Genomic DNA, 16304 nt, shown 5'->3' on the forward strand with positions numbered 1-16304 from the left:
CGATAGCATGAAACGCTATAACCACGTACTGTCTTCTTTAGGGATTTCTATACACTACAAACATACTGACAAAATCAGTTCTCCTCTCAGGCCTTAGCAAGCTTCATATAATTCTGTGCCAGTTCTGTGTTGCTCTCATGGGCAGCGACAGGAGGGGAGAATAGGGAATGTACATTAGAGTCTGACAAATGATGTCCCAGAATTCAGAGCTACACCCTGGTCATTCTCAGGGGTGATACCAGCATATGATTAACATTTACAGATCACGGTGATACTCTTTGTGAGTCATGCTCATCTTTGATTGGGTAGGGCTGAGCAAGGCTGAGCAATGGCACAATAGTATGAAAAGGGTGCCTCTAACCTAGAGCCAGCCACTCAACAATGCGTAGGATAAAGAGCTATTTGTTCCCACATGGGCATTGTTCGGATCTGCCTCCCTATTGTCCCTATTCTGTTGTTCTCCCAGGAAAGGATATCTAAGGTGAAAAATGACACAGGCATAATCCTCTATTCTGCACATATGGAATTGGTTGTAGATCCATTACTCACAAAATCAATAATGGCAGATGACGAGAAGAAAGTAGATGTGCAACTCACAAGACAGAGGCATCTCTTAGATCCTATTAGTCTGGTAATAGATTAACCCGATCCATCTCTCCTGACATCTACAAACACTCTCTGGAGAATTAGCTGATGCAAAATACCATCATTGGAGAATGATGTTTGACAATATTTTCATACACAGTGAAGGAGTGTTGGTTTGTAAACTATTGAAAATGGATAGAAACTGGATATTAATTAAGATTATCTGCTTATAGTATATATATACAATGAGGTTGTAATGGTAGTGGTGTGTTTGTGGGTGTTTGTGAGTGTGTGTGTGCGTGCGTGCGTGCGTGCATGTGTGCATGTGTATGTGTGTGTGTGCATGTGTCAAATAAAATGTTATTTGTCACATGCTTCTGTAATGGGAATTGTAGTGTTTGTGCTTTTCTTATAACCAATGTCTGTGTCCTATTCATGTGCTGTTCCAATAACCAATGTCTGTGTTCATGCAAGTGGCTGACTGTACAAATCACACCTATCAGTACCTGCAATTTGGCAGTACGCCCAGACCGTGTTTTGAGAACGAATGACCGAGAACGAACGAAAGACATCTCAGTTTCAAGGTCTCAGCTTAGAGAGGAGAAGCCTCGTAAGTGTTCTATCACATGTTTTGAAACAATATTGGTCGGTCACATGAATGAAACAACACGGTAATGATTAATTAATTATGCTAAATCACGCAAATATAACTTGTCTGTGTATAGCTGTATATAAGACAACTGCTGGGTCTGCCCAGGGAGAGATCCTGATTGACATGTGTACTATGGTGCATTGAGTTGTTTGGAACCTCTCCAGTGCAATGACAATAAACAATGATTCATTTAAGATTGACTTCGAGTGTCCCTGTGTAAAACAAATCCCACAACACTTCATCAACAACAGGTGTAGACTGACAGTGAAATGAGTACATACGGCTCCTTCTCCACAATGGAGATATCTTAATAAAAATGAATAAAAAATATAATAACACAAGGAATAAATACACAATGAATAACTTGGCTATATACACATGGTACCAGTACGGAATCGATGTGCAGGGGTACGAGGTAATTGAGGTAGATACACACATATAGGTAGGGATAAAGTGACTAAGCAAAGGGATAGGTAATAAACAGTAACAGCAGTGTATGTGAATAAAAAAAAGTTCATGCAAAAAGGGTCAATGCAGATATTTCGTGTAGCTATTGATTAACTATTTAGCTAACTAGTTAGCAGTCTTATAGCTTGTGGGTAAAATCTGTTCAGGGTCCTGTTGGTTCCAGACTTGTTACATCGTTATCGTTTGCCATGCGGTAGCAGAGAGAACAGTCTGACTTGGGTGGCTGGTATTTGATCATTTTTAGGGCCTATCTCTGACAGGTCCTGGATGGCAGGGAGCTCAGCCCCAGTAATATACTGAGCTATATGCACTAACCTCTGTCGCCCCTTGAGGTCAGATGCCAAGCAGTTGTCATACCAAGTGGTGATGCCAGTCAAGATGCTCTCAATGGTGCAGCTGTAGAACTTTTTGAAGATCCGAGGGCCCATACCAAATCTGTTCAGCCTCTTGAGGGGGGAGAGGCGTTGTTGTGCCCTTTTCATGACTGTGTTGATTTGTGTGGACCATGACAGTTCCTTAGTGATGTGGACACGAGAAACTTGAAGCTCATGACCTGCTCAACAACAGCCCTGTCGATGTGGATGGGGGCATGCTCGCCCCTCCATTTCCTGTAGTCCATGATCAGCTCCTTTGTCTTGCTGACATTGAGGGAGAGATTCTTGTCCGGGCACCAAATGGCCAGGTCTCTGACCTCCTTCCTCTAGGCTGTCTCATCATCTTCGGTGATCGGGCCTACCACCGTTGTGTCGTCTGCAAACTTAATGACGGTGTTGGAATCGTGCGTGGCCATGCAATCATGGGTGAATAGAGAGTACAGGAGGGGACTAAGCACGCACCCCTGAGTGGTCCCCGTTTTGAGGGTCAGCATGACGGATGTGTTGTTGCCTACCCTCACCACCTGGGGACGGCCTGTCAGGAAGTCCAGGATCCAGTTGCAGAAGGAGGTGTTTAATCCCAGGTCCTTAGCTTAGTGATGAGCTTGGATGGAACAATGGTGTTGAACACTGAGCTGTAGTCAACAAACAGCATTCTCACATAGTTGTTCCTCTTGTCCAGGCGCGAAAGGCCAGTGTGGAGTGGAATAGAGATTGCTTAATCTGTGGATCTGTTGGGGCGATATGGGAATTGGAGTGGGTCCAGGGTGTTAGCTCAGTCATATCATTACATGGTCACTCCTATCATTGCTTTCCTTACCCTTACCCCCTGGCAGATATCTCAACTTGGATGTCAGCCCACCATCTCAAGCTCAACCAAGACAAGACAGAGCTGCTCTTCCTCCCGGGAAGGCCTGCCCACTCAAAGACCTCTCCATCACAGTTTACAACGCCACAGTGTCGCCCTCCCGGAGTGCAAAGAACCAGGGTGTGACCCTGGAAAACACACTGTTGTTCTCTGCAAACATGAAAGCAGTGATTCGCTCCTGCAGGTTCAGGCACTTGTCCTCTCCCGTCTGGACTACTGCAACTCGCTGTTGGCTACGCACCCCGCTTGTGCCATCAAACCCCTGCAACTTATCCAGAATGCTGCAGCCTGCCTGGTTTTCAACCTTCCCAAGTTCTCCCATGTCACCCCACTCCTCTGCACACTCCACTGGCTTCCAGTCAAAGCTCGCATCCACTACAAGAACATGGTGCTTATCTATGGAAAAATCAAGAGGAATTGCCCCTCCCTACCTTCTGGCTATGCTCAAACCCTACACCCCAACCCGAGCACTCTGCCACCTATGGGAACGCAGCTCCTACTCCACCCAGTTCAAGCTCTTCTCTGTCCTGGCACCCCAATGGCGGAACCATCTTCCCCTTGAAGCTAGGAAATATCTTCTGAAAATATCTCAAACCCTAAACTCTTCAAACATTAAATAATCATCCTACTTACCTGGTGAACCTATGCTATGGGGCGATAGTCATTTTGACAGGTTACTTTGACATTTTTTGGGCACAGGGACTATGCATCTAGATATTACAGACTGGGTCAGGGAGTGGTTGAAAATGTTAAGGAAGACACTTGCCAGCTGGTCAGCGCATGCTCTGAGTATGCCTCCTTGTAATCTGTCTGGCCCTGCGGCCTTGTGAATGTTAACCTGTTTAAAGGTCTTACTCACATCAGCTACGGAGAGTGTGATCACATAGTCGTCCGGAACAGCTGGTGCTGTCATGCATAGTTCAGTGTTGTTAGCCTTGAAGCGTGTACATAAGGTATTTATCTTGTCTGGTAGGCTTGCGTCACTGGACAGCTGCTGGGTTTGCCCTTGTAATCCGTGGTAGTTTGCAAGACCTGCCACTTCCGACGAGCATCAGACCCGGTGTAGTAGGTTTCGATCTTAGTCCTGTATTGACGCTTTGCCTATTTGATGGTTCGTCAGAGGGCATAGCGGGATTTCTTATAAGCATCAGGATTAGTGACTTACTCCTTGAAAGTGGCAGCTCTAGCCTTTAGCTCAGTGCGGATGTTGCCTGTTATCCATGGTTTCTGTTTGGGATATGTACGTACAATCACTGTGGGAACAACGTCATGTGCCTGTATGTCTGTGTGTATCTTGTTGTCTGTGTGTGAGAGGCTCTCCAATGTTGCAAGCTTCCCAGAGGTTTATCATTCCCCTCTAAAAGGGCTGGAAGACAAACTATCTGTCTCAGTTTATACAAAAGGCAATTTCTAGGGCCCATCTAAATGAGCAAGCAAGGCAATTGGACAGATTTGTCATACATGGCTGGCAAACACAGAGCTTAACCCTGATTACATGTGTCCTCACTGGGGACAAACAGACACACACAGGCCTACAACAGTTATTCACTGACACTAGATCCAGACAGCCTAAGATAACAATGTGCACCCCATTTTGTATACATTTTACCATCAAGAAGAATGTTACATTGTCAAACCAAAAGCTTTTTGTTGTATTGTTTGGATGTAAAGAGATGCTTCAATGCAGCTGACATATTACAACATATATGATTCAGAATTGTTGTGTTGTGTTGAATTATACAGTTCTTTACCTAAGATACCAAGCATAAAGGCAATGGTATCTGTAGGAAATTCATTGTCTAGAGTGGCAACAGACAGTGAAATGATCGAAACATGGGTCAGCAGCAACAGTAAAACAGTATTCTGTCAAGTCTGTGGCTGGGATTCAATGCAAGGTGCCTTATAACACACGGCTATAGGTAATTTATGTTTGAGCCGGCATATGCATTATTTATCATGAATGCAAACGGCCCAGAAAATGCCTTTGACAGCCGCATTGTCGGCTGTATAGTGCGCTGCTCTATAATGCACCTTGGATTGAATTCAGGAATGTGTATTCATTGACCTATAGTCCACAAATCAATAGACTGTGCATCTTCAAAAGGTGCAGTGTAGTGTTCTAAAAACCTTAAAATAGCTAGAGGCTATACGATACCCCACTCCGCAAGACGTGTTCCATTCAAGACTACTTGTGAAACATTACAGGAGACAAACTAGTTGTTGCTGAGCAAATCAAATCCAGCTGAATTGCCTCTGTCTGATATCCAGTCACTTACAGCCGGCCTGAGGCCATGGTAGCCAATGGAGTTTGGGATCTGACCAATCAAATGACAAATTACTTTACAGATAGAATGAAAATGGCTAATATAGACATAGCTGCTTACACCATGCCCTCTCATTTATCGATATATGACAATCTGAACAGATAAGGAGAATTATATGACAAATTAAAATGATTCCTGCCAAACAAATGGACATAATACATCACAACTGATCATAACAGTCCTAACAGTAATTCTCACAGGCTATATTCCAAAACTGTATAATAACTTACTGTCCTTGTCTCACTCTCATCTTGTTTAGTGGCTGTAAGGCGAAAGAGACAAGAAGAGAATGCTATGCATTCTATCTAGGTCAGTAGTATCTACCTCAAGCCTGCAGGTACTGCAGGTACACTTACATTCCAATTTCTGCATCTCTGCAGCTCAGCACTGGACAGCTCCACTTAGCTAGTTGCAAACCTGAAGCCCCAGATACACACCATACAAACACAACACAAACCAATGAAATCTTCCAATGATTTTCAGATTCCTAGGACAAATCTTCAAATGACAGAAGAACCATTGTCATTCTGATTCATTTATAATCAACAATGTTCATTATGAAAGTTGTCCCAAAATGACCTGAATTTCTATATCATCTGCTGGTTATCCTTAACAAGGAGGAAATGAGAGCGAGGTAGAAAGTCTTACCAGTCTAATGTGATATTCGCACTGGCTGGGTGACCCATCCAATAATCAGACTCGTAGGGCTAACGTTTCAGTGTCGTGGTAACATCCCCTGAATTCTCCCATAAGCAGAGACTGCAGTCTCTCCTCTCACTTCTCTCCACTGCAGCAGAGCAGGGCAGTACTCTCCCTCTCTTTCTAGCCCTCTCTCTCCTGTACACACCGTCTCCCCCCTTTCCCACCCTCAATCAAATACCCCCTCTGTCAATTCTCTCCTCCCTCACTGTCTCTCCCTCAACATACACACTCTCTCCAATTGTCTCTATTTCTCTCTCCCTCTCTCGCTCTCTCTTTCTCTCTCCTCATTTGTGATGCTGCTCACACAGTATGCTACGCATCGGTCTAGCATCTGATGGAATGGCCATCGTAAAGGATCAATATGCAAATCCACTTGTCTCTGTTCTTAGAGGTTGTGGAATGGCTCACTGATTTACTGACAGGAGAAAGGGATAGAAGAGGGAAGAAAAGAGAGGCATGGAAGGAGAGAGAGAGATGAGAGGAGAAGAGGAGAGGAAAAAGAAGAGAGAGGGGAGAAGGAGGGAGATAGAGGTGAGGATATAGAGAAAGAGAGAGAGAATGGGGAGATGAGGGATGTGGTTACTGCATTTTTTTGAAAAGGGTGCTGTTTGTAAACTATTTAAAGTTACGCTGAAGTTAAAAGGGTAATACCATGCACTGTACTGTGTATACCAGTATTTCATCTTCAGCATACGACCATGAATAAATATTCAGTCCTCCATCTGTAGTGTTTGATATGCCATATTAGGAGTATAAAATCACTCACTATAGGCCAAGAAACCCCTTTTACAGTACCTTTAAAGTACCAGTCAAATGTTTGGTTTTTCTTTATTTTTACTATTTTCTACATTGTAGAATAATGACAAGAATAGTAGTAAGAAAGTCTGCCCTACAGTATGTGAGTCAAGATTGTGCTAAAACTGCTGGGGAATTACATGTTGTTTTGCTTTGTAACACATGGCAGTTTTGCATGTCCCATCCACTCATCCATTTAACTCCAGCTGAAATAACCCTTCCAACATATTGTGTCCTTTCATTTGTACAACAAAGTGGCAACATAACAGCAATATTCATGTTCTAACAGATGTGTTGCCATTTCCTTGCACTCTCATCCCCTATAGTTTGATCCAAATCCTCCATCAGCATTCCAGTGAGGACTTCTTGGTGGAAGAATCCTATTTCTGCTCATTTCCAGAACTCTCACAAGGCGCCTCCTGAAAGAATACCTTGGCTCCATCCGCATTTGTGGGGAATTGAACAGCTGGTGAAAGCCAGGCCGCTTAGCGGGCACTCTGTTGCTGCTATGTTTCAGCGTGTTATGACTCCTTTTCACCAGATGGGGGCAGTAGTTAACTCACAGCTCACGCTGCATCACTTTATGTTAATCTGCACTGTGCATGGTCGGTTATGGCCTTGGCTGGAGGAAGTAAAGAGTTGTTGTTGTGCTGCGTTCTGATTCCTGGCTCTTGCTGCTGGTGAATCTCTGATCCACCTCTACGCAGACGACACCATTCTGTACACTTCTGGCCCTTCTTTGGACACTGTGTTAACAACCCTCCAGACGAGCTTCAATGCCATTCAACTCTCCTTCCGTGGTCTCCAACTGCTCCTAAACACAAGTAAAACTAAATGCATGCTCTTCAACCGATCGCTGCCTGCACCTGCCCGCCTGTCCAGCATCACTTCTCTGGACGGTTCTAACTTAGAATTTGTGGACAACTACAAATACCTAGGTGTCTGGTTAGACTGTAAACTCTCCTTCCAGACTCACATCAATCATCTCCAATCCAAAGTGAAATCTCGAATTGGCTTCCTATTTCGCAACAAAGCATCCTTCACTCATGCTGCCAAACATACCCTCGTAAAACTGACCATCCTACCAATCCTCGACTTCGGCGATGTCATTTACAAAATAGCTTCCAATACCCTACTCAACAAGCTGGATGCAGTCTATCACAGTGCCATCCGTTTTGTCACCAAAGCCCCATATACTACCCACCACTGCGACCTGTACGCTCTCGTTGGCTGGCCTTCGCTTCATAATCGTCGCCAAACACATTGGCTCCAGGTCATCTACAAGACTCTGCTAGGTAAAGTCCCCCCTTATCTCTGCTCACTGGTCACCATAGCAGCACCCACCTGTAGCACGCGCTCCAGCAGGTATATCTCTCTGGTCACCCCTAAAGCCAACTCCTCCTTTGGTCGTCTCTCCTTCCAGTTCTCTGCTGCCAATGACTGGAACGAACTACAAAAATCTCTGAAACTGGAAACACTTATCTCCCTCACTAGGTTTAAGCACCAGCTGTCAGAACAGCTCACAGATCACTGCACCTGTACATAGCCCATCTATAATTTAGCCCAAACTACTACCTCTTCCCCTACTGTATTTATTTATTTTATTTAGCTCCTTTGCACCATATTATTTATATTTTATCTTTGAACTTTCTTCAAACTACAAATCTACCATTCCAGTGTTTTTCTTGCTATACTTTATTTACTTTGCCACCATGGCATTTTTTGCCTTTACCTCCCTTATCTCACATCATTTGCTCACATTGTATATAGTCTTATTTTTTTTTCTTCTACTGCATCATTGATTGTATGTTATTTTACTCCATGTGTAACTCTGTGTTTTTGTATGTTGTCGAACTGCTATGCTTTATCTTGGCCAGGTCGCAATTGTAAATGAGAACTTGTTCTCAACTTGCCTACCTGGTTAAATAAAGGTGAAATAAAAAAAAATAAAAAAAGAAGCAATAAAACTGTCCTAATTTAAACTAGTTGAGTATCTAGAGCATCAGCATCTGTGGGTTCGTTACAAGCTCAAAATGGCCAGAAACAAAGAACTTTCTTCTGAAACTCGTCAGTCTATTCTTGTTCTGAGAAATTAATGCTATTACATGCGAGAAATTGCCAAGAAACTGAACATCTCGTACAACGATGTGTATTACTCCATTTACAGAACAGTGCAAACTGGCTTTAACCAGAAAAGAAAGAGGATTGGGAGGCCCCGGTGCACAACTGAGCAAGATGACAAGTACATTAGAGTGTCTAGTTTGAAAAACTGATGCCTCACAATTTTTCAACTGGCAGCTTCATTAAACAGTACCCACAAAACACCAGTCTCAACGTCAACAGTGAAGAGGTGACACCCGGATGCAGGCCTTCTGTTGGAGTCGTGCCTGGCCATGCAGTCATGAGTGAACAGGGACTACAGGAGGGGACTGAGCACGCACCCCTGAGGGGCCCCTGTGTTGAGGATCAGCGTGGCAGATATGTTGTTCCCTACACTAACCACCTGGGGGCGGCCCCTCATGAAGTTCAGGATCCAGAGGGAGGTGTTTAGTCCCAGGGTCCTTAGCTTAGTGATGAGCATTGAGGGCATTATGTTGTTGAAAGCTGAGCTGCAGCCAATGAGTAGCATTCTCACATAGGTTTTCCTTTTTTCCAGGTGAGAAAGAGCAGTGTTGGCTGCAAAAAAGATTGCATGATATGTGGATCTGTAGGGGCGGCATGCAAATTGGAGTGGGTCTAGGGTTTCTGGGATAATGGTGTTGATGTGAGCCATGACTAGCCTTTCAAAGCACTTCATGGGTACAGACGTGAGTGCTACGGGTTGGTAGTCATTTAAGCAGGTTACCTTAGTGTTCTTGTGCACAGGGACTATGGTGGTCTGCTTGAAACATGTTGGTGTTACAGACTCAGTCAGGGACTGGTTGAAAATTTCAGTGATGACACTTGCCAGTTGGTCAGCGCATGCTCGGAGTACACGTACAGGTAATCCGTCTGGCCATGTGAATATTGACCTGTTTAAAGGTCTTACTCACATCGACTATGGAGAGCTTGATCACACAGTCATCCGGAACAGCTGGTGCTCTCATGTATGTTTCAGTGTTACTTGCCTCGAAGCATGAAAATAAGGAAAAACCGCACACTCAAGGAGCTCAGATGCAAAAATGTAATATCCAACGTTTCGACAGCCAAGCTGTCTTCATCAAGGTTGCCTCGAAGTGAGCATAGAAGTAATTTAGCTCATCTGGTAGGTTCATGTCACTGGGCAGCTCGTGGCTGTGCTTCCCTTTGTGGTCTGCAATAGTTTGCAAGCCCTGCCACATCCGACTAGGGTCGGAGCCGGTGTAGTATGATTCAATCTTAGTACTGAATTGACACTTTTTCTGTTTGGTGGTTTGTCGGAGAGTATAGCGGGATTTCTTATAAGCTTCCGGGTTCGAGTCCCGGTCTTTGAAAGCGGCAGCTCTACCCTTTAGCTCAGTGTGGATGTTGCCTTGAATCCATGGCTTCAGGTTGGGGTATGTACGTACGGTCACTTTGGGGACGACGTCATCGATGCACTTATTGATGAAGTCAGTGACTGATGTGGTATACTCCTCAATGCCATCGGAAGAATCCCGGAACATATTCCAGTCTGTGCTAGCAAGACAGTACTGTAGCTTAGCATCTGCTTCATCTGACCACTTTCTTATTGACAGAGTCACTTGTGCTTCCTGCTTTAGTTTTAGCTTGTAAGTAGGAATCAGGAGGATAGAATTATGGTCAGATTTGCCAAATGGAGGGCGAGGGAGAGCTTTGAACGCATCTCTGTGTGTGAAGTAAAGGTGGACTAGAGTTTTTTTTCCTCTGGTTGCACATTTTACATGCTGGTAGAGATTAGGTAGAACGGATTTGAGTTTCCATGCATTAAAGTCCCTGGCCACTAGGAGCGCTGCCTCTGGATGAGCGTTTTCCTGTTTGCTTATGGACGGATACAGCTCATTGAGTGTGGTCTTCGTGCCAGCATCGGTCTGCTGTGGTACAGTTGAAGTCGGAAGTTTACATACACTTAGGTTGGAGTAAATAAAACTTGTTTTTCAACCACTCCACAAATGTCTTGTCAACAAACTATAGTTTTGGCAAGTCGGTTAGGACATCTACTTTGTGCATTGCACAAGTAATTTTCCAACAATTGTTTACAGACAGATTATTTCACTTATAATTCACTGTATCACAATTCCAGTGGGTCTTTAAACAGTTTGGAAAATTCCAAAAAATTATGTCATGGCTTTAGAATCTTCTGATAGACATCATTTGAGTCAATTGGAAGTGTACCTGTGGATGTATTTCAAGGCCTCCCTTCAAACTCAGTGGCTCTTTGCTTGACATCATGGGAAAATCAAAAGAAAACAGCCAAGACTTCAGAAAAAAAATTGTAAACCTCCACAAGTCTGGCTCATCTTTGGGAGCAATTTCCAAATGCCTGAAGGTACCACGTTCATCTGTACAAACATTAGTTTGCAAGTATAAACACCATGGGACCACGCAGCCGTCATACCTCTCAGGAAGGAGACATGTTCTGTCTCCTAGAGATGAATGTACTTTGGTGCAAAAAGTGCAATTCAATCCCGGAAAATTTTTGAAAAAAAAACAGCAAAGGACCTCGTGAAGATGCTGGAGGAAACCGGTACAAAAGGATTTATGTCCACAGTAAAACGAGTCCTATATCGACATAACCTGAAAGGTCGCTCAGCAAGGAAGAAACCACTGCTCCAAAACCACCATAAAAAAGCCAGACTACTGTTTGCAACTACACATGGGGACAAAGATCGTACTTTTTGTCCTCTGTTCTGATGCAACAAAAATAGAACTGTTTGGCCATAATGACCATCGTTATGTTTGGAGGAAAAAGGGGGAGCCATGCAAGCCGAAGAACACCATCCCAACCGTGAAGCACGGGGTTGGCAGCATCATGTTGAGGGGGTGCTTTGCTGCAGGAAGGACTGGTGCACTTCACAAAATAGATGGTATCATGAAGTGGGAAAATTATGTGAATATATTGAAGCAACATCTCAAGACATCAGTCAGGAAGTTAAAGCTTGGTCGCAAATGGGTCTTCCAAATGGACAATGACCCCAAGCATACTTCCAAAGTTGTGGCAAAATGGCTTAAGGACAACAAAGTCAAGGTATTGGAGTGTCCATCACAAAGCCCTGACCTTAATCCTATTGAAAATGTGTGGGCAGAACTGAAAAAGCGTGTGTGAGCAAGGAGGCCTACAAACCTAATTCAGTTACACCAGCTCTGTCAGGATGAATGGGCCAAAATTCACCCAATTTATTGTTGGAAGCTTGGGAAAGGCTACCCAAAACGTTTCACCCAAGTTAAACAATTTAAAGGCAATGCTACCAAATACTAATTGAGTGTATGTAAACTTCTGACCCACTGGGAATGTGATGAAAGAATTAAAAGCTTAAATAAATCATTCTCTCTACTATTATTCTGACATTTCACATTCTTAAAATAAAGTGGTGATCCTAACTGACCTAAAACAGGACATTTTTACTAGGATTAAATGTCAGGAATTGTGAAAAACTGAGTTTAAATGTTTTTGGCTAAGGTAAACTTCCAACTTCAGCTGTGTATAGACGGCTACGAAAAATATAGATGTAAACTCTTGGTACATAGTGTGGTCTACAGCTTATCATGAGATACTCTACCTCAGGCGAACAAAACTTCGAGACTTCTTTAGATTTTGTGCACCAGCTGTTGTTTACAAATATACATAGGCCAACACCATTTGTCTTACCAGAGGCCGCTATTCTATCCTGTCTTAACTTCTATGGGCTAGGTGGGACGCTTACAAAATATATAACAATTATTTAACCTCTCTAGGGTATGTGGGACGAAATCGTTCCACCTACTCAACAGCCAGTGTAATCCCGTGGCGCGATATTCAAATACCTCAAAAATGCAAAAACTTCAATTTTTCAAACATATGACTATTTTACACCATTTTAAAGACAAGACTCTCGTTAATCTAACCACACTGTCCGATTTCAAAAAGGCTTTACAACGAAAGCAAAACATTAGATTATGTCAGCAGAGTACCCAGCCAGAAATAATCAGACACCCATTTTTCAAGCTAGCATATAACATAAACCCAAACCACAGCTAAATGCAGCACTAACCTTTGATGATTTTCATCAGATGACAACCCTAGGACATTATGTTATACAATACATGCATGTTTTGTTCAATCAAGTTCATATTTATATCAAAAACCAGCTTTTTACATTAGCATGTGACTAGCATGTGACTAGCATTCCCACCGAACACTGCCGGTGAATTTACTAAATTACTCACGATAAACGTTCACAAAAAACATAACAATTATTTAAAGAATTATAGATACAGAACTCCTCTATGCACTCGATATGTCCGATTTTAAAATAGCTTTTCGGTGAAAGCACATTTTGCAATATTCTCAGTAGATAGCCCGGCATCACAGGGCTAGCTATTTAGACACCCAGCAAGTTTAGCACTCACCAAAGTCAGATTTACTATAAGAAAAATGTTATTACCTTTGCTGTTCTTCGTCAGAATGCACTCCCAGGACTTCTACTTCATTAACAAATGTTGGTTTGGTCCCAAATAATCCATTGTTATATCCAAATAGCGGCGTTTTGTTCGTGCGTTCAAAACACTATCCGAAAGGGTAAATAAGGGTGACGAGCATGGCGCATTTCGTGTCAAAAAATGTCTAAATATTCCATTACCGTACTTCGAAGCATGTCAACCGCTGTTTAAAATCAATTTTTATGCCATTTTTCTCGTAAAAAAACGATAATATTCTGACCGGGAAAGCCTGTATACGTACAAAGAGAGAGAAAATAAATACATCTCGTGCCCTCGTGCACAAGCGTAAGTCTCAGAGTACTCTGACCAGCCACTATCCAAACGCGATAATGTGTTTCAGCCAGAGGCTGCCTCGTTATCATTCAGCTTTTTCCCGGGTTCTGAGAGCCTATGGGAGCCTTAGGAAGTGTCACGTTACGGCAAAGATCCTCAGTCTTCAATAAAAAGAGCCAAGATGAACAACAACTTGTCAGAGAGGGCGCTTCCTGTTTGGAATCTTCTCAGGTTTTTGCCTGCCATGTGAGTTCTGTTATACTCACAGACACCATTCAAACAGTTTTAGAAACTTTAGTGTGTTTTCTATCCAAAGCCAATAATTATATGCATATTCTACTTACTGGGCAGGAGTAGTAACCAGATTAAATCGGGTACGTTTTTTATCCGGCCGTGTCAATACTGCCCCCTAGCCCTAACAGGTCTTAGAACCTGCGAACTGTATGTTAATCATGTCGTCATTCAGCCACGACTCTGTGAAACAAGATATCTTTTTAATGTGCCGTTGGTAGGATATACGTGCTCGTAGTTTGTCTATTTTATTATCAATTGATTGTACGTTGGCTAATAGGATGTCGTCCACGATATCTCTGTCTTTTCCTCCTGTGAATGACAGGGATGAGGGCCCTGTCAGGCGTCCGAAGTAAATCCTTCCCGTCCGACTCGTTGAAGAAGAAGAATTCCTCTAGTACGGGGTGAGTAATCGCTGCCCTGATATCAATAAGCTATTTTCGGTCATAAGACACGGTGGCAGAAACATTATGTACAAAACAAGTTACAAATAACGCTAAAAAACATACACAATAGCACAATTGTTACGGGATCGTAAAACGGCAGCCATCTCCTTCGGCGCCATTATTATTGATCAGTTTTGCCCCAGCTCCAATAATCAACTTATCACAAACTTCAGTTTAGAATGCAATAGTTTAATCAGCTGTGTTTGCTAAGAGTGTGACACCACTCCGGCCCCCGAGGACTGGAGTTGCCCATCCCTGATATAGATGTAGGCTGTTAAGATTGTGTTTCAAGTCAATGGATTTCATCCTTAGTATGAACAGTTTCATTTAGACCCTTGTCAAAAAGCATTGCCTCCAAATACATAATGTGTAACCACAGTAAATATCAAGATGCTTGTACTCTACACAAATCACATGAGAGAGAATTTCCTGTAATGTAAGGCCAGGACAGTTGAAAGGGATACCATGTTGTTGGCTGGAATTGAGAGTAATCTCTCTCTCCCAGGGTATGAATTACCTCTGACAATAACATAACCCAAATGTAGTCCTATGCTGTACCTGACCTATTTACAGAAGGTTGTGACACACACACAAACATTTATAGTTGTGCTACTGTCATCTCTCTCATTAATCCACTAATTAAAGACTCTGGTGACTATAGATTCTCATTCAAGTGCTGTCTGTAAATCCAAACGTTGTAACCCTCAATCAATCTTGCTGCTTCTATAGTCTGGAAATGTGCAGTCTAACCCAGGTCGTGACATTCTTACCCCTGCCGAATTAAGTAGTCAGAGTGGCCTGAAGTTTTTGAATATGAATGTAAGAAGTCTTCTGCCGAAGCTTGATTTTGTGAATATATGGATAAAAACTGCCGACCCTGACGTATTTCTGCTTTCTGAAGCCTGGCGTAAAAATCTATTACAGACAAAAATATTGGCATAAATGGTTACAATGTTTTTCATACAGATCGTAAATCTAAGGGTGGTGGTGTTGCTGTGTATGTAAAAGACAAGTTCTCGGTGGTCGTTCTGACTTCTGTTATTAAACCTAAGCAATTTGAATATCTGTCTTTGAACCTAAATCTTGGCTAAATATTGTTATATCTTGTTGTTATAGACTTCCATCTGCTACTGTTGGCTCTCGGATTGTATTTTCAATTTGTTATCACAGAATGTCAATTCTGAGTTTGTCCTGATGGGTGATCTGAGTCAGGACTGGTTAACATCTAGCTCTGATCAACTCAAAATTCTATGCAATACCTATAATCTCACTCAGAGAGCACTTGATTCAGTGTATCATGCAGCCCTCAGGTTCATTACAAATCAAAAATGTCTAACACATCATTGTGATCTCTACAGCGCTGTTGGCTGGTCGTCATTGACCTTGCGTAGGCTTAAACACTGGTATACACTGATTTATAAGACCATATTGGATAAAATGCCATTTTATCTCTGTTCTTTTTAGTCAGGTCGGTAAATAAATATCAATTATGGTTCCATTGTAATTTGCTTCTAACAGTACCATAAATTAGAACAGGTCATGGTAGAAATAGTTTTAGATACTTAGCTCTGTGGTCCTGGAATTCTCTCCTGAACATTTTAAAATTTGATGATCTAGTTTCGTTGGTGGAGTTTAAACACTTGATCGATGTATATATCATAGAAGAGTGTAATTGTCTTTAGGCCAAATGTTTTTGTTGTACTGTATGTGTGTTTATAGTTTTGTTTAATGTTGTGTTAGTGTATGTAAGTTGTTTTGTCTGAAACGTGGTTCCCCTTGCTGCTATTGGACCAGGTCTCTCTTTATCTCAATGAGAAAACCTGTATAAATAAAGCAAAAAAAATACAACCAAATCTATAAATTGTCTGAATTGAAACGTGGCTGTGGAAATCAGTTTATTGCTGCAATATG

General features: G+C 42.5%; 1 protein-coding gene across 5 annotated transcripts in view; it reads right to left on the bottom strand.

Moving 5' to 3' along the window:
- LOC106582708 (synaptotagmin-2) overlaps positions 1 to 16304 on the bottom strand; it is a 94350-nt gene that overhangs the window by 23001 nt on the left and 55045 nt on the right. Inside the window, exon 1 of one of the 5 annotated variants that reach the window (XM_014166040.2) lies at positions 5920 to 6178. The exons of 3 other annotated variants lie outside the window; for them this stretch is intronic. The gene's annotated coding sequence lies outside the window, so the exon portion shown is untranslated. Of the gene's footprint in view, positions 1 to 5919; positions 6179 to 16304 lie in introns of those variants that run through there. One more of the 5 variants, XM_014166043.2, reaches the window with a different exon arrangement.

Source organism: Salmo salar, chromosome ssa22 (genome assembly GCF_905237065.1).
Source record: "Salmo salar chromosome ssa22, Ssal_v3.1, whole genome shotgun sequence".
NCBI classification, from domain to species: domain Eukaryota; kingdom Metazoa; phylum Chordata; class Actinopteri; order Salmoniformes; family Salmonidae; genus Salmo; species Salmo salar.